Source organism: Salvelinus alpinus, chromosome 9 (assembly GCF_045679555.1).
Source record: "Salvelinus alpinus chromosome 9, SLU_Salpinus.1, whole genome shotgun sequence".
Taxonomy (NCBI): Eukaryota; Metazoa; Chordata; class Actinopteri; order Salmoniformes; family Salmonidae; genus Salvelinus; species Salvelinus alpinus.
Window position 1 is genome coordinate 39,993,834 of NC_092094.1, and position 23,026 is coordinate 40,016,859.

The 23,026-nt window shown below is 40.8% G+C and overlaps 1 protein-coding gene and 1 long non-coding RNA gene across 2 annotated transcripts in view; one reads left to right on the top strand and one right to left on the bottom strand.

Annotated features, from left to right (window-relative positions):
* The window catches only part of LOC139530099 (voltage-gated potassium channel regulatory subunit KCNG4-like), a 71,897-nt gene that overhangs the window by 31,243 nt on the left and 17,628 nt on the right, over positions 1-23,026 (top strand). The gene's annotated exons all lie outside the window — the stretch shown is intronic.
* Positions 17,481-23,023, bottom strand: LOC139530104 (uncharacterized). Its single transcript, XR_011665952.1, has 4 exons — positions 22,949-23,023; positions 19,903-20,046; positions 19,681-19,740; positions 17,481-18,408 (listed from the first exon to the last, which is right to left on the bottom strand). It is a non-coding gene; the product is annotated as an uncharacterized lncRNA (long non-coding RNA).

Consider the following 23,026-nt stretch of genomic DNA (forward strand, 5'->3'; position numbering starts at 1 on the left):
CTGCCCGGTACAGGTGAAACCGGGATTCAATAGTGAAGAGCACATTTCTCCAGCGTGCCAGTGGCCATCGAAGGTGAGCATTTTCCCACTGAAGTCTGTTACGACGCTGAACTGCAGTCAGGTCAAGACTCTGGTAAGGACGACGAGCACGCAGATGAGCTCCCCTGAGACGGTTTCTGACAGTTTATGCAGAAATTCTTCGGTTGTGCAAACCTACAGGTTCATCAGCTGTCTGGGTGGCTGATCTCAGATGATCCCTCAGGTGAAGAAGCCAGATGTGGTGGTCCCGGGCTGGCGTGGTTACACGTGGTCTGCGGTTGTGAGGCCGGTTGGATTTATTGTTATGTAGTATACTAATGAACCATTATGTAATCTTCTAAGACAATGATTAAGTTTTAACTCGCGAGAAGTGGCAAAGTACACCCCTGCTCCCGCTGTACTGAATGAAGCGCAGCTAGTAGGCTATACTATTTTGCCACTCGCAAAATTTGATGATGCAGAAACGAGAGACCACGTGTGGCTGTTTTATGAACATCTGGTAATATATGGCCACGGAAACATTTCTGGTTGGTCTCAGGGAATGTAAAACAGGAAGGGGTACTTTTAAAACGGGATTGAGTGAAGTAGCAGCAAATATGTTGAACGAGCAATGAGCATGGAGAGCCTCAGAAGTTTGAAGAAATTACCATAGACTGTATCTTTCGGTCTAATATAGCTATTTACTTACTTTTGTAGCTCTTCGTCAGAATCACGCTTTTAGCAGTTAGTCCTAACTGTCCTCCAAGTTTAGCTGGAATTTAACCAGAAAGGATTTGAAAAATATGATTGTTTGAGGATAGGCTTAAGACATTGGCCTACGATTATCTTGTGCTGCGCAGAATATCAGAACTCAACAACGATTGGAGAAGTGTTTAACATCACCAGTAACACATCCTTATGATATATACTTTAATAAGCCAACATGATTGCAAGAGACAGGTTTGAATGTCGGACTGAAATACGGGACAAATCAACCTTTTTTTTCTAAATTAGTGGTGTTTGAATTTGTTGATAAAATGCTGGACATGATCGTTTGGTTGTAGGACAAAGGGACACATTTCGGACTGTCCCCACACAATACGGGACATGTGCTCACCCTAGATACACAGTGCATCTCCGAATGTCGTAACACATTATTCAAACAGGTCTGGACAGGGTTGTTCTTTATGCATGGTTGTTTACATACTGTTGTCTTTATATTATTGTAATTTTGTATTCAGTGGCAATTTTAGCATGTAAATCTTGTTGGGCCAAAAAAAATCTAAATGTGGGATGCATGCCAGCAAAGCCACTACACAACACAACACTAAACAATACATTAATTGCACTATACCACTGCTACACCTGGCTATCGGTGGAGCCTTGTCTGGCAGCAAAACAGTTAATTCAGCCTCATTTAATGCCTTTTAAGAAAACACAACTGATATGGCTGACTTGCTTAAACAAATCTGGTTTCTACTGACAATTGAGATGCACAAACTATGGCATAAGGGGACGACAAGCGGATAAGAGGCAATCCGTAATTTTGATTAAGACATTCATGAGCGAGCTAGGACGGACGTAGTCAAAATACAGTTGAAGTCGGAAGTTTACATACACCTTAGCCAAGTAAATTTAAACTCAGTTTTTCACAATTCCTGACATTTAATCCTAGAAAAAAATGCCCTGTCTAAGGTCAATTAGCATCACCACTTCATTTTAAGAATGTGAAATGTCAGAATAATAGTAGAGAGAATGATTTATTTCAGCCTTTACTTCTTTCATCACGTTCCCAGTGGGTCAGAAGTTTACATACACTCAATTAGTATTTGGTAACATTGCCTTTTAATTGTTTAACTTGGGTCAAACGTTTTGGGAAGCCTTCCACAAGTTCACCACAATAAGGTGAATTTTGACCCATTCCTCCTGACAGAGCTGGTGTAACTGAGTCAGGTTTGCTCGCACACACTTTTTCAGTTCTGCCCACAAATTGTCTATAGGATTGAGGTCAGGGCTTTGGGATGGCCACTCCAATACCTTGACTTTGTTGTCCTTAAGCCATTTTGCCACAACTTTGGAAGTATGCTCGGGGTCATTGTCCATTTGGAAGACCCATTTGCGACCAAGCTTTAACTTCCTGACTGATGCCTTGAGATGTTGCTTCAATATATCCACATAATTTTCCTCCCTCATGATGCCATCTATTTTGTGATGTGCACCAGTCCCTTCTGCAGCAAAGCACCCCCACAACATGATGCTGCCACCCCCGTGCTTCACGGTTGGGATGGTGTTCTTCGGCTTGCAAGCCTCCCCCTTTTTCCTCCAAACATAATGATGGTCATTATGGCCAAACAGTTCTATTTTTGTTTCATCAGACCAGAGGACATTTCTCCAAAAAGTACGATCTTTGTCCCCATGTGCAGTTGCAAACCGTAGTCTGGATTTTTTATGGCGGTTTTGGAGCAGTGGCTTCTTCCTTGCTGAGCGGCCATTCAGGTTATGTCTATAAAGGACTCGTTTTACTGTGGATATACATACTTTTGTACCTGTTTCCTCCAGCATCTTCACAAGGTCCTTTGCTGTTGTTCTGGGATTGATTTGCACTTTTCACACCAAAGTATGTTCATCTCTAGGAGACAGAACGCGTCTCCTTCCTGACCGGTATGACGGCTGCGTGGTCCTACACCTCCAATTGACTCAAATTATGTCAATTAGCCTATCAGAAGCTTCTAAAGCCATGACATAATTTTCTGGAATTTTACAAGCTGTTTAAAGGCACAGTCAAGTTAGTGTATGTAAACTTCTGACCCACTGGAATTGTGATACAGTGAATTATAAGTGAAATAATCTGTCTGTAAACAATTGTTGGAAAAATTACTTGTGTCATGCACAAAGTAGATGTCCTGACTGACTTGCCAAAACTATAGTTTGTTAACAAGACATTTGTGGAGTGGTTGAAAAATTTGTTTCAATGACTCCAACCTAAGTGTATGTAAACTTCCGACTTCAAGTGTAACTATTTGTTCAGAAGTTTTGAAATGTACAGCGACAGAATTCAGAAAATGGGCCATTCTTAGTGTTCTCCCTGTACACCAAGTCAGAACCGTAGGATAAATAAATGGGGCATATAAGCAGACAATGAAAGCTCTTACAATATTCGATGATTACATTTCTCAAAAACAGGTTATAGGCTACATGTGCACCAGCAACACAGGACAATAGGCAAAATTAAGAGGTGAAAATAGACCAAATTATTAGGGTGAGGCACATGGGCTACTAACAGTTTACTACACAACATACACTTAATATTACTTTCTTCGCTACAGTATACATATCTCCCTGGCATATTACATAATTTATGCAGCATCATACAAGACATTTCTGCACTCACCTTGTGTTGTGCTCAGGATGGTGGCGCGGCGGTCCTTTGTGGGCAAATTATGTCATCAAAGTCTGTCATTCTCTGGATTTATGGTGCTTTCAAGACAACTGAACATAAAAAAAAAGGTTGAATCATGATGATGCCAGTGATCTTCAGGTCGTAGTTCTAGAAAGAGACCCGAATTCTCGATTTTCAATTCTGAGTTGGATAAAAGGTCAAAACGTATTTTCCCAGTAGTAGCTCGTTTTTCCCGAGTTCCCAGTTGTCTTGAACTCATTAAAGTCAGATTTTGAAGTTCTGAGTTAAGTTGTTTTGAGCGTGGCACAAATCATGCTTCATTGACATCATGGCCAATGTTGAATGTTTAACATTTTAAACTAGGAAAAGAGACCCTTAATCCTAGACTTGGGACCACACAGCCACTCCACTGAATAGCAGGCTAGTGATTGCTTTGCATTGCTTGCAGTTAGCCACTGATTCCTTCCAAACCACTCATTGTTGAATATGCAATTTCCAAAATGTTGTGTAATGTTTATGTCCAATGGCCGATGAGCACCGATACGCTTTATCTATAATTTCTCTGCATTATTTATCTTCATATGACAAGGATTAAAAAGGATTTGCCAGTAGATTGTTGACTTGATTCATGATGATGACTACTAGCTAAGATTTTGAAAGTATGATGTTGGCATGATCAGTCCAATCAAAGCTATTGTAGATATGTGATTTAACGTCATTTTATCTGTGGCCAATGACCTTGAGCCTTCTTGGATGGGCACTTCTAATCTAACTCTATGGCAGCACCCAAGGGGTAAGAATTTGAGGTCTACCCTTAGACTTGGTGACGTAGTGTCCCCATGAGTGACAGAACACTGCGCAAATCACGGCGCAACCCTCCGTATTTTCTGCTGGCTAGCCCCACCACCACAGAAAGCACTGAGCTAGGCTGAAACACCTGCATTCTGGAGCTGCCTCACTCAAGAAAACAAAAAAGAGACCATGTTTGTATGCGGCTTTAACTCAATGATATATTGAATGATGGGTCGCCACAGAATGTATTGTAATTAACCTTTAGTATCCAGTTTAATAAAACAAATAAAAATAGTATAGGCCTAAACAGCAGGGGCGGGCCACTTTGGTTTTATAAGTGGGGGACACATAACCTGTCGAGGGAGTCCGGGGGTCCTCCCACAGATTTTTTTGGTGCATCTAAAGCTAATTCCCTGCATTTGTACACAATCCAATATGCCGTCTCTAGAACAAAAAGTAGGCAAAAATGCCCACAGTCATCAAGCTAGAGAGATCACTATTAAATATGTTTAATTAATTAATAAGACTGAACTAGATCAAAGGTAGTTCAATAATAGATATTATGTTGCACCTTGAACCAATAGCCTAACAAATGAACAACTATTTTGATTGTCTTTATTATGACATCCTCTATATCAAATTTCAGCCACACCAAACAGCCAGCCCAAGCCGGTCTAGTCAAAAACTCAACTCTCTTCCAACATAATTTCCTTCCCAGTTCGCACCTTTATTTTTTATTATCAAGGGAAAGGTTTGGAAACCAAAAAACCCCACATACACCTCAAATATACACAAATATACATTAGCAAAGTTCTGTCATACTTTCCAGGTCTATGCCCAAACAGTTCGAGCTTCTAATTTTAAAAATGAATCTCTCCAGAAATAAGTCTCTCACTGTTACCGCCTGTTATAGACACCCCTCAGCTCCCAGCTGTGCCCTGGACACCATATGTGAATTGATTGCCCCCCATCTATCTTCAGAGTTCGTGCTGTTAGGTGACCTAAACTGGGACATGCTTAACACCCCGGCAGTCCTACAATCTAAGCTAGATGCCCTCAATCTCACACAAATTATCAAGGAACCCACCAGTTACAATCCTAAATCCGTAAACATGGGTACCCTCATAGATATTATCCTGACCAACCTACACTCTAAATACACCTCTGCTGTTTTCAATCAGGACCTCAGCGATCACTGCCTTATTGCCTGCATCTGCTATGGGTCCGGGGTCAAACGACCACCCCTCATCACTGTCAAACGCTCCCTAAAACACTTCTGTGAGCAGGAGTTCTAATCTTTCTAATCAACCTGGCCCGGGTATCCTGGAAGGACTTTGACCTCATCCCGTCAGTCGAGGATGCCTGGTCGTTCTTTAAAAGTAATTTCCTCCATCTTAAAAAAGCATGCCCCTTTCAAAAAATGTCTCCCCAGCTTTTCCTTCACCCAAATCCAGATAGCAGATGTTCTGAAAGAGCTGCAAAACCTGGACCTGTACAAATCAGCTGGGCTAGACAATCTGGACCCTCTCTTTCTAAAATTATCCACCGCCATTGTTGCAACCCCAATTACCAGTCTGTTCAACCTCTCTTTCATATCGTCCGAGATCCCTAAAGATTGGAAAGCTGCCGCGGTCATCCCCCTCTTCAAAGGGGGTGACACTCTAGACCCAAACTGTTATAGACCTACAGTGGGGAGAACAAGTATTTGATACACTGACGATTTTGCAGGTTTTCCTACTTACAAAGCATGTAGAGGTCTGTAATTTTTATCATTGGTACACTTCAACTGTGAGAGACGGAATCTAAAACAAAAATCCAGAAAATCACATTGTATGATTTTTAAGCAATTCCTTTGCATTTTATTGCATGACATAAGTATTTGATACATCAGAAAAGCAGAACTTAATATTTGGTACAGAAACCTTTGTTTGCAATTACAGAGATCATACGTTTCCTGTAGTTCTTGACCAGGTTTGCACACACTGCAGCAGGGATTTTGGCCCACTACTCCATACAGACCTTCTCCAGATCCTTCAGGTTTCGGGGCTGTCGCTGGGCAATACGGACTTTCAGCTCCCTCCAAAGATTTTCTATTGGGTTCAGGTCTGGAGACTGGCTAGGCCACTCCAGGACCTTGAGATGCTTCTTACGGAGAAACACCTTAGTTGCCCTGGCTGTGTGTTTCGGGTCGTTGTCATGCTGGAAGACCCAGCCACGACCCATCTTCAATGCGCTTACTGAGGGAAGGAGGTTGTTGGCCAAGATCTCGCGATACATGGCCCCATCCATCCTCCCCTCAATACGGTGCAGTCGTCCTGTCCCCTTTGCAGAAAAGCATCCCCAAAGAATGATGTTTCCTCCTCCATGCTTCACGGTTGGGATGGTGTTCTTGGGGTTGTACTCATCCTTCTTCTTCCTCCAAACACGGCGAGTGGAGTTTAGACCAAAAAGCTCTATTTTTGTCTCATCAGACCACATGACCTTCTCCCATTCCTCCTCTGGATCATCCAGATGGTCATTGGCAAACTTCAGACGGGCCTGGACATGCGCTGGCTTGAGCAGGGGGACATTGCGTGCGCTGCAGGATTTTAATCCATGACAGCGTAGTGTGTTACTAATGGTTTTCTTTGAGACTGTGGTCCCAGCTCTCTTCTGGTCATTGACCAGGTCCTGCCGTGTAGTTCTGGGCTGATCCCTCACCTTCCTCATGATCATTGATGCCCCACGAGGTGAGATCTTGCATGGAGCCCCAGACCGAGGGTGATTGACCGTCATCTTGAACTTCTTCCATTTTCTAATAATTGCGCCAACAGTTGTTGCCTTCTCACCAAGCTGCTTGCCTATTGTCCTGTAGCCCATCCCAGCCTTGTGCAGGTCTACAATTTTATCCCTGATGTCCTTACACAGCTCTCTGGTCTTGGCCATTGTGGAGAGGTTGGAGTCTGTTTGATTGAGTGTGTGGACAGGTGTCTTTTCTACAGGTAACGAGTTCAAACAGGTGCAGTTAATACAGGTAATGAGTGGAGAACAGGAGGGCTTCTTAAAGAAAAACTAACAGGTCTGTGAGAGCCGGAATTCTTACTGGTTGGTAGGTGATCAAATACTTATGTCATGCAATAAAATGCAAATTAATTACTTAAAAATCATACAATGTGATTTTCTGGATTTTTGTTTTAGATTCCGTCTCTCACAGTTGAAGTGTACCTATGATAAATATTACAGACCTCTACATGCTTTGTAAGTAGGAAAACCTGCAAAATCGGCAGTGTGTCAAATACTTGTTCTCCCCACTGTATATCCATCCTGCCCTGCCTTTTTAAGGTTTTCGAAAGCCAAGTTAATAAACAGATCACGGACCATTTCGAATCCCATCGTACCTTCTCCGCTGTGCAATCCGGTTTCACGGTTGCACCTCAGCCACGCTCAAGGTGCTAAAAGTTATCATAACCGCCATCGATAAAAGACAATACTGTGCAGCCATCTTCATCAACCTGGCCAAGGCTTTCGACTCTGTCAATCACCGTATTCTTATCGGCAGACTCAACAGCCTTGGTTTCTCAAATGGCTGCCTCGCCTGGTTCACCAACTACTTCTCAGACAGAGCTCAGTGTGTCAAATCGGAGGGCCTGTTGTCCGGACCTCTGGCAGTCTCTATGGGGGTGCCACAGGGTTCAATTCTGTATACATCTGGCCCTTCTTTGGACACTGTGTTAACTAACCTCCAAACGAGCTTCAATGCCTTACAACACTCCTTCCGTGGCCTCCAACTGCTCTTAAACGCTAGTAAAACCAAATGCATGCTTCTCAACCGTTCGCTGCTACAAATACCTAGGTGTCTGGCTAGACTGTAAACTCTCTTTCCAGACTCACATTAATCATCTCCAATCCAAAATTAAATCTAGAATCGGCTTCCTATTTCGCAACAAAGCCTCCTTCACTCACGCCGCCAAACATACCCTCGTAAAACTGACTATCCTACCGATCCTCAACTTCGGCGATGTCATTTACAAAATAGCTTCCAATACTCTACTCAGCAAACTGGATGCAGTCTATCACAGCGCCATGCATTTTGTAACCAAAGCCCCTTATACCACCCACCACTGCGACCTGTATGCTCTAGTCGGCTGGCCCTTGCTACATATTTGTCGCCAGGTCATCTATAAGTTTATGCTAGGTAAAGCTCTGCCTTATCTCAGCTCACTGGTCACGATAACAACACCCACTCGTAGCCCGCGCTCCAGCAGGTATATCTCACTGGTCATCCGCAAAACCAACATCTCCTTTGGCCACCTTTCCTTCCAGTTCTCTGCTGCCAATGACTGGAACGAATTGCAAAAATCGCTGAAGCTGGAAACGTATATTTCCCTCACTAACTTTAAACATCAGCTATCTGAGCAGCTAACCGATCGCTGCAGCTGTACATAGACTGTAAATAGCACACCCAATCTACCTACCTCATCCCCATATTGTTTTTATTTACTTTTCTGCTCTTTTGCACACCAGTATTTCTACTTGAACATCACCATCTGCTCATCTATCACTCCAGTGTTAATTTGCTAAATTGTAATTACCTCGCTACTATGGCCAATTTATTGCCTTACCTCCTCATGCCATTTGCACACACTGTATATAAACCTTCTTCCCCCCCCCCCCCCCCCCCTATTGTGTTATTGACTGTACGCTTGTTTATTCCATGTGTAACTCTGTGTTGTTGTTTGTGTCACACTGCTTTGCTTTATCTTGGCCAGGTCGCAGTTGTAAATGAGAACTTGTTCTCAACTAGCCTAGCTGGTTAAATAAAGGTGAAATAAATACAAATAAATACATAAAACACACAGAAACAGTAAATCCTCCATATGATCTCGTAGGACTAATAGTAGAACTCTTTTTACTTTCACACAATATAAACTCAACAAAAAAAGAAGCGTCCTCAATGTCAATTGCGTTTATTTTCAGCAAACTTAACATGTGTTTATTTGTATGAACATAACAAGATCAACAACTGAGACATAAACTGAACAAGTTCCACAGACATGTGACGAACAGAAATTGAATAATGTGTCCCTGAACAAAGGGGGCGTCAAAAGTAACAGTCAGTATCTGGTGTGGCCGACAGCTGCATTAAGTACTGCAGTGCATCTCCTCCTCATGGACTGCACCAGATTTGTCAGCTCTTGCTGTGAGATGTAACCCCACTCTTCCACCAAGGCACCTGCAAGTTCCCAAACTGTCACGATCGTCGTTAGGTGAAAGAGAGGACCAAACACCTAGACTGAACACAACCCCATGAACTCTACAAAACCCCCTAGACAAGACAAAAACACACAAACATCCCCCATGTCACACCCTGACCTAACTAAAATAAGAAAGAAAACAAAGATAACTGAACATCAATATGCATGCAATATGATAACATACTGTATAGCAAGACGCGTGGTCAATTTATAAAATGCATGGATAAAAGCGACAACCGATAAAAAGCACAAAGGAGAATGCATGTTAGCAAATGGCTTTATAAATTAATAAAGTGTCAATCTACTGTAAAAGTAGCTTAAAGAGTCCTTTGTATTGAAGCATACATTATATTGAGCATTGGCTTCGCTCATGCTTACAGAAAGCCATGTGCCTTTATTTACAGTTTGGACATCTTCTGCACTTTATTGATAGTTCTAAAAATGCTAAAATATTCACAGATTATAATGGAATAAAATCGAAAAGGATTGCATTATGTATTATTTTCATATCTGATATAGCAACTGAAAGACTATTCACCAGCCGCCCACTGTTCATTCAGGCTAGATCTAATGGTAGACTACAGGTGAAAATTAGGCCTATGCATTATACCTTGCCATACACTTGTCATGCACTGCACTCTATCATAGTCCATCCCATGCATCCACAATACATTTGTAGTTCAGTTTAAATTTTGCTATTAGTCCTTGGCCTTTCTTTAGCATACAATGTTTTCAAATATTTGATTTTGCGCAGGTATTGGAGGAGGGAACTGGAGAACCCTTTTTCTATCATTTGGGACAATATCTCTTCACAGATATCTTTATTTCTATGTATGCCCATTTTATTCAGAGTCGGACGTGGTATTGCACTGTGGCATTCAATCACAGTGCCAGTAGGCACTTGGTTTCTAATGAAGAACTATGATCTTAACTCAACTTGCCAATCTGATTGTTTTTAGAGGACAAATATACAGTTGAAGTCAGAAGTTTACGTACACTTAGGTTGGAGCCATTAAAACTCGTTTTTCAACCACTTCACAAATGTCTTGTTAACAAACTATAGTTTTGGCAAGTCGGTTAGGACATCTACTTTGTGCACGACACAAGTCATTTTTCCAACAATTGTTTAGACAGATTATTTCACTTATAATTCACTGTTTCACAATTCCAGTGGATCAGAAGTTTACATACACTAAGTATGCCTTTAAACAGCTTGGAAAATTCCAGAAAATTATGTCATGGCTTTAGAAGCTTCTGAAAGGCTAATTGACACAATTTGAGTCAATTGGAGGAGTACCTGTGGATGTATTTCAAGGCCTACCCTCAAACTCAGTGCCTCTTTGCTTGACATCATGGGAACATCAAAATAAGTCAGCCATGACCTCAGAAAAACAATTGTAGACCTCCACAAGCCTGGTTCATCCTTGGGAGCAATTTCCAAACGCCTGAAGGTACCACGTTCATCTGTACAAACAATAGTACGCAAGTATAAACACCATGGGACCACGCAGCCGTCATATCGCTCAGGAAGGAGACGCGTACTGTCTCCTAGAGATGAACATACTTTGGTGCAAAAGTGCAAATCAATCCCAGAACAACAGCAAAAGACCTTGTGAAGATGCTGGAGGAAACAGGTACAAAAGTATCTATATCCACAGTAAAACGAGTCCTTTATAGACATAACCTGAAAGGCCGCTCAGCAAGGAAGAAGCCACTGCTCCAAAACCGCCATAAAAAAGCCAGACTACGGTTTGCAACTGCACATGGGGACAAAGATCGTACTTTTTGGAGAAAGGTCCTATGGTCTGATGAAACAAAAATGTAACTGTTTGGCCATAATGATCATCGTTATGTTTGGAGAAAAAAGGGGGAGGCTTGCAAGCCGAAGAACACCATCCCAACCATGAAGCACGGGTGTGGCAGCATCATGTTTGTGGGGGTGCTTTGCTGCAGGAGGGACTGGTGCACTTCACAAAATAGATGGCTTCATGAGGGAGGAAAATTATGTGGATATATTGAAGCAACATCTCAAGACATCAGTCACGAAGTTAAAGCTTGGTCGCAAATGGGTCATCCAAATGGACAATGACCCCAAGCATACTTCCAAAGTTGTGGCAAAATGGCTTAAGTACAACAAAGTCAAGGTATTGAAGTAGCCATCACAAAGCCCTGACCTCAATCCTATAGAACATTTGTGGGCAGAACTGAAAAATCGTGTGCGAGCAAGGAGGCCTACAAACCTGACTCAGTTACACCTGCTCTGTCAGGAGGAATGGGCCAAAATTCATCCAACTTATTGTGGGAAGCTTGTGGAAGGCTACCTGAAACGTTTGACCCAAGTTAAACAATTTAACGTCAATGCTACCAAATACTAATTGAGTGTATGTAATCTTCTGACCCACTGGGAAAGTGATGAAATAAATAAAAGCTGAAATAAATCACTCTCTACTATTATTCTGGCATTTCACATTCTTAAAATAAAGTGGTGATCCTAACTGACCTAAGACAGGGAATTTTTACTAGGATTAAATGTCAGGAATTGTGATAAACTAAGTTTAAATGTATTTGGCTAAGGTGTATGTAAACTTCCGACTTCAACTGTATATGCTTTCATTGTCCAGATTTGTTTACACTTCAAGGATATCCGTGCAAGATGTGTCTTCGACTACCTCCGGAATATCTCATTACAATCAGATCACAATGCATCTTTTGATTGTCTACACCTGTCAACGAATGTGGGCACAATCAGAATGTGGACGAGATCAGTACAACAGACATGTTAGAACCAGGTATAAACGGGGCTTAAAAATAAGACCCTGGTTAGGGCCCTGTCCACCTCCCACGCTATCATTTTCCATTCTCCAAATGTAGAAATACTCACTGAAGCAAACAGTATCATCAATCAACAGCCTCATTTAACATGTAAAAACAGCACCGAATTAAAGATGCATTTTTAAATTTGACATGAAATTGGGTATAAACAAGTCTCCCTCTTAACTTTCTGTGCCGTGCTGGGATGTGGGAGTCAAGCAGACTAAACTGGTGGATGGGACGGCTGAGATAGGATAGAGTAAACACACACTGGACTGACCTTTTCTACCTCTCCTCCAGAGGTGTTTATGAGTCATTCTCTTATGAGTCACACACACATGCACACACGCACACCTACAGAGGCACTCAGGCCTGCTCGGTGTCTGCATGTCTGGGCTTAAGAGCTGAGATGGAGCTGGAACAGGGGATTTAACCCTCTATAGAGCCGTGGAGAGCCACAGTGGAGTAGAGGAATGAGGTGCCTAAGAGAGAGGCAGAGCTGTATGGAAGGTCTATTATGGATATTACAGCCTATCTGGTCATATGTAAATGTGTTTTATGGTTGTCAAGTTGTGTTTAGATAAAGCATAGTAGCACATGATTTGTCTATTCACAAACAGTACAGGCACTGCACATATTTCTGCAGACAAGCAGTCATACACAGACAGACACTGTAGAAATAATAGTGGATGTACTGTGGTTTGAAGGTGACCCTGGTCATGGAGGCCCAGGCTCAGGCAGGTGTATTACCCTTGTGTTCAGGGAGACAGATAGGGTAGACAATGAGAGAGTTGTTCCCCATGTCTCCTTCTCTCCCTCGGGCCATACTCAACAGCAGGCAGCCCCCCTGCAGTGCTGCTGTCCCCAGCTAACCAGAGCAGCACATTAGAATCCCATTCCGCCAGGAGCTAGACCGAACTAGACCGCAACCAAGCGCCTCCTCATTCTGCCAGCAGGGTGCCCTAATGCCCCTGTGGTGACGGAGTGTATGTGTGCGATTGCTTAAGGGTGTGTGTGTGTGTGCGTATGTGCACTTGCGTAAGTGTGCGCATGTGTGTGATTGTGTTGAGAAAAAAAAATCCACGTGCCTGATGAGTGTTTTGAAAAAAAAAAAAGAAGATAACTTCCAGAAGTGTGCTTCTATTTGAGGAGATTGTACATAAAAGAGAACAGAAGTTTCAGGTAAGGCACCTGCTACTGCTGTTGCTACTGCTTCCGCTGCTGCTGCGTGACTGAGTGTCATAACAGAAATAGAGACTTATGATGTGTGAAGGGGACCACATGCTTTCCATGCCACCTCATCTTTATCCATCCCCTCATCCCACTTCTCACCCTGAGCGAGCCATTTTTCTCCATTAAGACACAAAAGGCTGTTGTTAAGGGGAATGCTATTCTCTCCTATGGGAGCCAGGATGCTCTCCAGCCTCCCAAACAAGGGAGATTGAGATGAATGCCTATGAGGCTGGGCTACTATACGCTACGCTCCAGGTTAACATAAAGTCTACACTACACTGACAGACAGGAAAGTATAGAGGCATTAATGTCGGTCTGCCTCATCTACAGTGCACTGCGTCAAGTCAGGATTATAAAGATTCAAGATTTTAAGATGGGTGTGTGTGTGCTCAGTCTCTCAGTGTGTGATGATATTTGTCTGTTGAGTTGGTCATGTACCAGTTTGGCATCTGGCTGTAGTATTTCCTGTGTGTGATGCTAACCCAGGAAGTGAACAGACGAGTGGGGACATGAGACATTAGGGCACTCAAACCCCCTCTTTGTGCTTTGGAGATTGAAAAGAGAGCACAATAGAGTGAAGTCCATAGTTGACACCCTTGATAAAAACGAGCAAAAGCAGACTGTATAAAATAAATAATTCAAAAACGGAGCTATTGTATGCTATACTAATACAATTGCTCAGAGAAAGAGATTTTGTTTAATAATTAATTGAAATTATTAGCACCCCTGTTTTCAATACTCTAGCACCTTCCCTTGCGAGGATAAGAACACTAAGGTTTTTTATGAAATGGTTTATGAGATTGGAGAATACATTGGGAGGGATCTTAGACCATTCCTCTATACAGAATCTTTCCAGAACCTTGATATTCTTCGTCTGCGCTTGTGGACTTCAATTCAAACCACAGGTTTTTAATGGGGTTCAACTTCGGAGACTGAGATGGCCATTGCAAAATGTTGATTTTGTGGTCAATTAACTACTTCTTAAATGTGGATTTTGATTAGTGCTTAAGGTTATTGTCTTGCTGGAAGATCCTCTTGCGGCCAAGTGTCAGCCTCCTGGTAGAAGCAACCAGGTTCTTGGCTAAAATGTCCTGATACTAGGTAAATTTCATGATGCCGTTGACCTTAACAAGGACCACCATATTTTCCCTAGTAAATAAATCCTATGTAAAATCCAATCAGATTTTGGAATCTATCCTATAGGACTGGTTACAAAACCTGATAGGATTATTCTACTAGGTATCTACCAGAAATCATGAAAACGGGGTTGTAATAACAAACCAGAAAAAACATTTAGCATCTGCTATAACCATACATTGACTCAAAAACGACATATAAAGCTAGCTAGCTAGTCAGCTGACAGGCAAAAGCTAGTCAGCTGACAGGCAATAAATTGCAATGTCCGTACTGTGAGACGCCTAAGACAGCGCTACAGGGAGACAGGATGGACAGCTGATCATCCTCGCAGTGGCAGACCACGTGTAACAACACCTGCACAGGATTGGTACATCTGAACATCACACCTGCGGGACAGGTACAGGATGGCAACAACAACTGCCCGAGTTACACCAGGAACGCACAATCCCTCCCTCAGTGCTCAGACTGTCCGCAATAGGCTGAGAGAGGTTGGAGTGAGGGCTTGTAGGCCTGTTGTAAGGCAGGTCCTCACCAGACATCACCGGCAAAAACATCGCCTATGGGCACAAACGCACCGTCGCTGGACCAGACAGGACTGGCAAAAAGTGCTCTTCACTGACGAGTCACGGTTTTGTCTCACCAGGGGTGATGGTCGGATTCGCGTTTATCGTCAAAGGAATGAGCGTTACACCGAAGACTGTACTCTGGAGCGGGATCGATTTGGAGGTGGAGGGTCTGTCATGGTGTGTCCAAGCATCATCAGACTGAGCTTGTCATTGCAGGCAATCAATGCTGTGCGTTACAGGGAAGATATCCTCCTCCATGTGGTACCCTTCCTGCAGGCTCATTCTGACATGACCCTCTAGCATGACAATGCCACCAGCCATACTGCTCGTTCTGTGCGTGATTTCCTGCAAGACAGGAATGTCAGTGTTCTGCCATGGCCAGCAAAGAGCCCGGATCTCAATCCCATTGAGCACGTCTGGGCCCTGTTGGATCAGAGGGTGAGGGCTAGGGCCATACCCCACAGAAATGTCCGGGAACTTGCAGGTGCCTCGGTGGAAGAGTGGGGTAACATCTCACAGCAAGAACTGGCAAATCTGGTGCAGTCCATGAGGAGATGCACTGCGGTACTTAATGCAGCTGGTGGCCACACCAGATACTGACTGTTACTTTTGACCCCCTTCCTTTGTTCAGGGACACATTACTCCATTTCTGTGGAACTTGTTCAGTTTATATCTCATTTGTTGAATCTTATGTTCATACAAATATTTACACATGTTAAGTTTGCTGAAAATAAACGCAGTTGACAGTGAGAGGACGTTTCTTTTTTTGCTGAGTTTATAAAGTAATCTATAACAGCACTTTGGTCAGCAGTGCTTTATGCTAGAAACAAGCAGTAAAATATTGGGGAAATTGGTGACTCCAATGTATATGGGGATATTATGGTTTCGTTTCTTTGACATTCAGATCTTGATTTTGCTTGGGAAGTTATTTCATTCGGTCACAATTGTACTTTCTGTACAATACACAAAAAAAATGTGTTGTTTCAACTTATTATATATCCAGTGATCCTAAAGCCAGTTACTTCAATTTATAAGAGTTAACCATAACTTGCTATTCTGAGTTGAATCTTTTTCCAATTTTGTTACGTCAACTTTTAATAAAGTTACCATAACTAGTAACAGTTATGATAACTACATTTAAAGTTAACATAACAAAATTGTCTAAGCTAGGATAACGTGACACGTTCAGTCCTCTGAGCTTGAAAAAGGCCACAACTAGAAATAACAAGTTGAAACAACATTAAAGTGTGAGTTATCTGATCTAAAGCCACATTTAAAAGAGTTACCCATTTACAACCCTTGTTCAATCAACATGCACTTCAGTAAAGCCTACTTCATATTGAGTTATTGTAACAGAGTTCTCAACCTGTTTGGCTGGTGGTGCTACACTGCGGCTACGAACAAGTCAAGCAGGCCACACATAACTATACTATTAATGACAACAGACAAGCTTGCCACATAACTATACTATTAATGACAACAGACAAGCTTGCCACACAACTATACTATTAATGACAACTGACAAGCTTGCCACACAACTATACTATTAATGACAACAGACAAGCTTGCCACAGATACATAAATAACTATACTATTAATGACAACAGACAAGCTTGCCACAGATACATAAATAACTATACTATTAATGACAACAGACAAGCTTGCCACTGTCACGTTTCTGACCTTATTTCCTTTATTTCCCTTTGTTTTGTCTTTAGTTAGTATGGTCAGGGCGTGAGTTGGGGTGGGCAGTCTATGTTCTGTGTTTCTATGTTTAGGTTTGTCATTTGGCCTGATATGGTTCTCAATCAGAGGCAGGTGTTTTTCATTGTCTCTGATTGGGAACCATATTTAGGTAGCCTGTTTTCACTGTTGGTTTGTGGGTATTTGTTTCCTGTGTCAGTGTTCGTGCCACACGGGACTGTTTTCGGTTAGGTTACTTTGTTATTTTGTATTTGTGTCTTGTTCAGTTGATTATATTAAAACATGGACACTTACTACACTGCGTCTTGGTTCGATCCCTGCTACACCTCCTCCTCAGACGAAGAGGAGGAAATCTGCCATTACAGCCACAGGCTGCAAGTTGAGAACCACTGTTCTAAGTCAACAACATGTCTTTAATTTAAAAAAATAACTTAATATAACCCAGAATGTACAGTTGAACAAAGTTCAGATTTAGTAAAGCTTACCTCCATTTTAAAATGGCATTATAATTTACAATGATTGATTTACTATAAAGAGTACATTGATCTATTCAACAACTTACATTGCAATCAATTAATTCCATTAATTAGTCCTATCGTGTATTTAATAACATTTATTACACAATGTATTAACAAACAATTTACAACAATGTATTGTTCCCTGGAATGCATTTTGATTGTCATGAGAAAAAAAACATAATGCATTTTTTTTTTTAGATGCATGTCTTTGGTTGCATTTAAACAGGCAGCCAAATTCTGCTGTCACTAATTGGTCTTTTAACCAATATCAGCTAATAAATATTTTGTTAAAAAATATATATATATGTTTTTCCCACTGTCCAATCAACCCATACACATTTGTAAATGGCACCATTGAAACGGTTTTATGGCACGGTAAATAAAAATTCAAAGACAATCTTCAGAATCGTTTCTAAGACAAGTTGGTGTTGAATGTGAAATTCTAACATGCTAAACATTTTAAAAATGCAATGTAGTTAATGGAAAGAGATGATAGCAAATCAATGGTCTCTAACAAAAGACGGTTGTAGTTTGTAGACTGAAGGGCACACGTAAAAATAGGGTAACTTAAGTCTACCAAAAACGGAGATCTGTAAGATTTAGGCAAATAACAGCATCATTGTCCGAGGAATTAACTCTACTGCGAGTAAAACAAAAACACACCAATTAGTTGTCTTAACGAAGAAGACGGTTCTTCAGCCCATGCACTTTTCTGTACAGTTTTCTGCACCAATCTTCAAGAATATTTTCTGAACTACCTCAAAAGTGTACCTCAAACATTTTGGGTAATCCAGGTTCAGACAATAAAGAAGTCCAATCAAAGTGGCAAATGCATTTGGGACATTGTGAAGCTCCTGTATGATCCCCTGCTCTTCTATCACAAGGGCAACATCCACATTGTCAGCTGGCATTGGGTCATCTGCTGCAGCTCCATCCACAATGACAAGTATACCGATTTTCACTCCGCGAGTGACTTCCTCAGAATCAGTTGTCTTCTGAAAAACAGAACAAAAATAGGCAAAGATTAGAGGCATTGTCCTACAAAACATCCTCCAATCATTTTTTGTACTATTGCATATTGATGCAGGCAAGTGGGGTGGCAGGTAGACTAGTGGTCAAGAGCGTTGTGCCAGTAAACAAGCATGGTCCTTAAGCACGTCAGTCAACCATGATTGCTCCCAGGTCTACATAGAATGCATTCTAAGTTGAGGTATAACATGGTCCGTTCTTTTCCTATTTGCAAAAAGCAATTGATTGTCCGCTATAGTGCCGCAAAGGCCCATGGTCATCCAACACTGGAAATGAGGGGGAAAACAATGTAAAGCCTCATCTATCATTCAGTGCTGTTTTGGCAATCAGCTCTTTCTACAACATTCATTATATTTAAGGTGCACTGTGTAGAATTCCACCTCTACTACTTTAATTTTAAATGACCAGCTTACAAAAACTGTAAAAACAATATTTCTAGATATTTAAAAAATATAAAAAGTTATTTAGATAGGACAATGATTCTCTCCAATAAGCAAATCATTTATTACACAAAAGCAGCCTACAATGCAAAGTTTATATTGAAGACGGACGGGCGCGAGCCCACTGACGAACAATGTTGAAGCAAAACTGATTACAATGCCTGATCAAATGGCAAAATCAGCACTGCATGGTGTAGGGATTAATTGTCCTATCAAAATCGCTTTTTATATTTTTCAACAAGAAATATCGTCTTTAAACTTTTGTATAGAATTTGGAATTCCTCATAGTGCCACTTTAATGCTGTTAATTGTCTAACAATAGGGAATTTGACATATCACTAAGGGCACTGCAGTGTGCTGCCATACACCAGGAATGTGTGATTCGTTCAAATATGCTAAAACTTGAGCATACTTACATTTCCCAACCGTCGACAACAGCTATCAATAGAAGTTAGGTATTATCTCCCCAATCCTAGTATTGTGTTTAATGTATGGTCCTGATTTTTGCTTTGCAGTCCAAGATAAAGATTTAGTTTCTTCGGGACAAAAAACATGCTAAATCACTATTCTCAACAGAATGTCTAGCAAGGGAGAAAGGTTGAGTAAAAGTAAAACATTGCTAAAAGAGATGTTCTATATACTGTAGTTGGTTCACATTTGATTTGGCCTGTGTGTTATAATCACATCAGATGGCAACAGACATTCAACTTGACTCCATTGAACATTATAGTGCATCATGATTCATAGGAAATTTCACTCCTGGGAGAAAGCATAAGGTTATGTTGTAGGGTTGTATACCTCACGTCTTCAAAACATTGGTAGGGTCTTGGAGCACAGCCTCTTCCTTTGATTGGAACTCTAACAACAAAAGCACAATTGACTGTTTTACAACATTGTTAATGTGGTTGTCAATGACAAGGTCTCATCCCCAATATTGATGTGTATTTAAAAAAGTAGCAATTATCAATACGTAGGTAATAACTGTACAGAATACTTTAATATCAACATAATGGAACCTACGTCTTTGTCAAGACTGTCCATAAGGTGTTTTAGCTCCATCCCTCCACCACTCTTGGCCCGGGAGAATTCAAGGAGCTTGGAAAGATGACTGTCCAGGCCTTCATAAAATGTCTTCTTGAGGTCCACAGACACCAGTCTCGTGAACTCCAGAGCAACATGTTTGAAGAGCATAACATACCAGGGAAGGAATTTTAGGGACACGGCCACTATGCCTTAAGGGGGTGCCTAATCTGCCAGTGCACCAAAACAATCAGCCAGGGCACTAAGGCCATCAAGCAAAATAGCCAATTACATTGCTACAAAGATAAAGCAATAAACAATTGTTAAAAAACCCTATAAGCATTTAATATAGGAAAATGATTAAAATGATCCGCTGCCACTTTCAACCCAAAGGGTTACCATGGTAATGGAGCTACAGTACTTATACTGATTTGGGGAAAATATATCTTGATTATATACATAGCTAGGAAACATGAAAACTAGCTAAGTCTCAGTTGGGATATTTCAAATGCATCTATGACAACCTGTGACTGCCACTGCGCACAATGTTAAATATAGTTAAGGGATTCAGAGTCAAGCTATGAAACTAAATGACAGAAATACTTTGAAAACAACAATGATTTATATCCATAAATTACTTCAGAAAATGTGAGTAAAACACGTACACTGTATAGAGCCCTGCATTTGTGTGACCTATAAACAGTCAGAGTTTTAGGATTTTTACAACCAGCCTAAGAGCACTACAGATAAAAGGAATACATTTTTGGAAAGCGTATTACATTAACTTATGTAGTTCCTTGTGTCCTCTAATCACGTTTCATCTCAAAATGCACAAAGGTCTGAAGGAAGACAAGCTCTTGAGGTATAAGAAACTGTGTAAATTATTAATTTAAAACAATCACAGAAAATCTTACTGGACCTTTTGCAGATTTTAAATAAGCACTTGTTGTCTGAACAGCACTGGCCATCTACATTTGATGTCAATGACAAAGGGCTCATCTTCCACAATCTCCTTTCTTCTTAATGAGAAAGTAGTCATCATTGCTGCATCAACAGTTACCCAGTCAGGACCTATTTTCAGAAACTCTTCTTGCATATAATCCTTATTGTTGAAATGACTTCTCAAATGAGAAAAGTACTGCTTAACATTACAAGGCTCATAAAAATTACAGAGGTCACATTTCATACAAGCAGTAACTGTTTAATTAACATTTCTTCAGTGTTGAGTCAAATGCTTCTTGAGTGCTATTTCTGTTTTAAAGGTGCACGGACAGTCTTGATGGATACATGGGAATGGACAGGTTCTTGCATAATGTCTATGCTTCAATTTGTAAAGTCTAATAAGGATGCGTTGATTTGATGTGTCAAATCTGCAGTACTTACAGTTCCACTTCCTCCATTGTGTCACGTTCTGACCTTTATTTCCTTTGTTTTGTCTTTATTTAGTATGGTCAGGGCGTGAGTTGGGGTGGGCAGTCTATATGTCTTTTTCTATGTTGGGGTTTTGAGTTCGGCCTGGTATGGTTCTCAATCAGAGGCAGCTGTCAATCGTTGTCCCTGATTGAGAATCATACTTAGGTAGCCTGGGTTTCACTTTTGGTTTGTGGGTGTTTGTTTCCGTGTGAGTGTTTGTTGCCACAAGGTACTGTTTCGGTTTCGTTCATGTTCACATTTATTGTTTTGTATTTCATAGTGTTCAGTTTATGTTTTAAAATAAACGTTATGGACACTTGCTGCGCATTGGTCCTCCGATCCTTCAAACGTCTCCTCGTCAGAAGAGGAGGAGGAATGCCGTTACACATTGAAGGAATAATGCTTTTGGCTTTCCAAGAATCTAAAAAAGAATGTTTACATAAACATTTTTTTAATTCACTTTAGTTGATATGTTAATTATGTATGTTATGTTGTTAATTAACAAATTATTCTGAAATTGATTAAAAATTCAAGATATAAGTGCTGTCTAGGTAAACCTGTTTACTAACTGCAAAATTCATTTTTATAACATGGATTGTTCAACATCTCATTGCACCCAAACTAACAATTGTAAAATAACAGAATATATGCTAACATTACTACTTTCAAAAATAGGCTAATTAATCATTAGAATATTCTTAGCTAGGTTTTTAAATAATATATTTTGAAAAAATAAAGGGTTTAACACACAATACTAATTAGAAGCATGGCTAGCAAACACCTTTCCTTTGTACTATTAAGCAGGTTATCAAACTATTTCCAAGCTAGCCAACAAGCAGATTTTATCAGCACATGATTCCGACCACTGCTATCTAGCCCAATGCTAACTAAACACACTAACTAACATGGGCAAATTCGGCCACGTGTCCTAACGGTCATAACACCATGCTAGCTAACACCCTGCTAGTATGCTGTTAATTAGCATCGCGCTAAATGCCACAACATACCCTGGATAATTTACTTGGTTAACGTACACATGCCTATATCTGATGTTTGGCTAGCAAGTCACTGAATACAACCACAATAGTAAAACTGATAAAAGTTCATTACCACACCATATAATAGTAATTATAACTACAAGCATATCTACAGTTGGCTTTTGTAGCTAGCTGTTATACAGGTTATCAAAATAAATGACTAGTCAGTAGTTTGTCTGCAATTTGGCGCTGTGTGCTGCTGGCTAGAGTGGTACTATTTAACAGCAAGCTTAGCTACAATTATACTACAGTACACTTAGCAGAATTTCACAAGTAACGTTAATCCGATTTAAACTGATATAGTAAAATGCTATTTGCCAAACGTAGCCAAATAACTGTTTTTCTTTCTTAATTTAACCAAATTACCATTTTAACATGGAGTGTGTGCGGTGCTAATCAACTAACGTTAGCTAGCATGTAACATAGTGGCTAACGTCCTTGTTATTCTTGTGCTGAAAAGTTATCATTATTTTTTACAAAGGGCACTTGTTAACACCAATAAATATTTATACCGTGTAGGTTACCAAGTAGGTAAATAACATGCTAGTGGTTGTATTGTTTTAAAGGAGATACTAATATTTTGCCAAGATACTCACTCTAGCTTGGAAAGCTGTTGAATGCAGTAGAGTTGCCGAAGCACCGTCTTGATCAAGCCACTTCCTGAAATGACGACG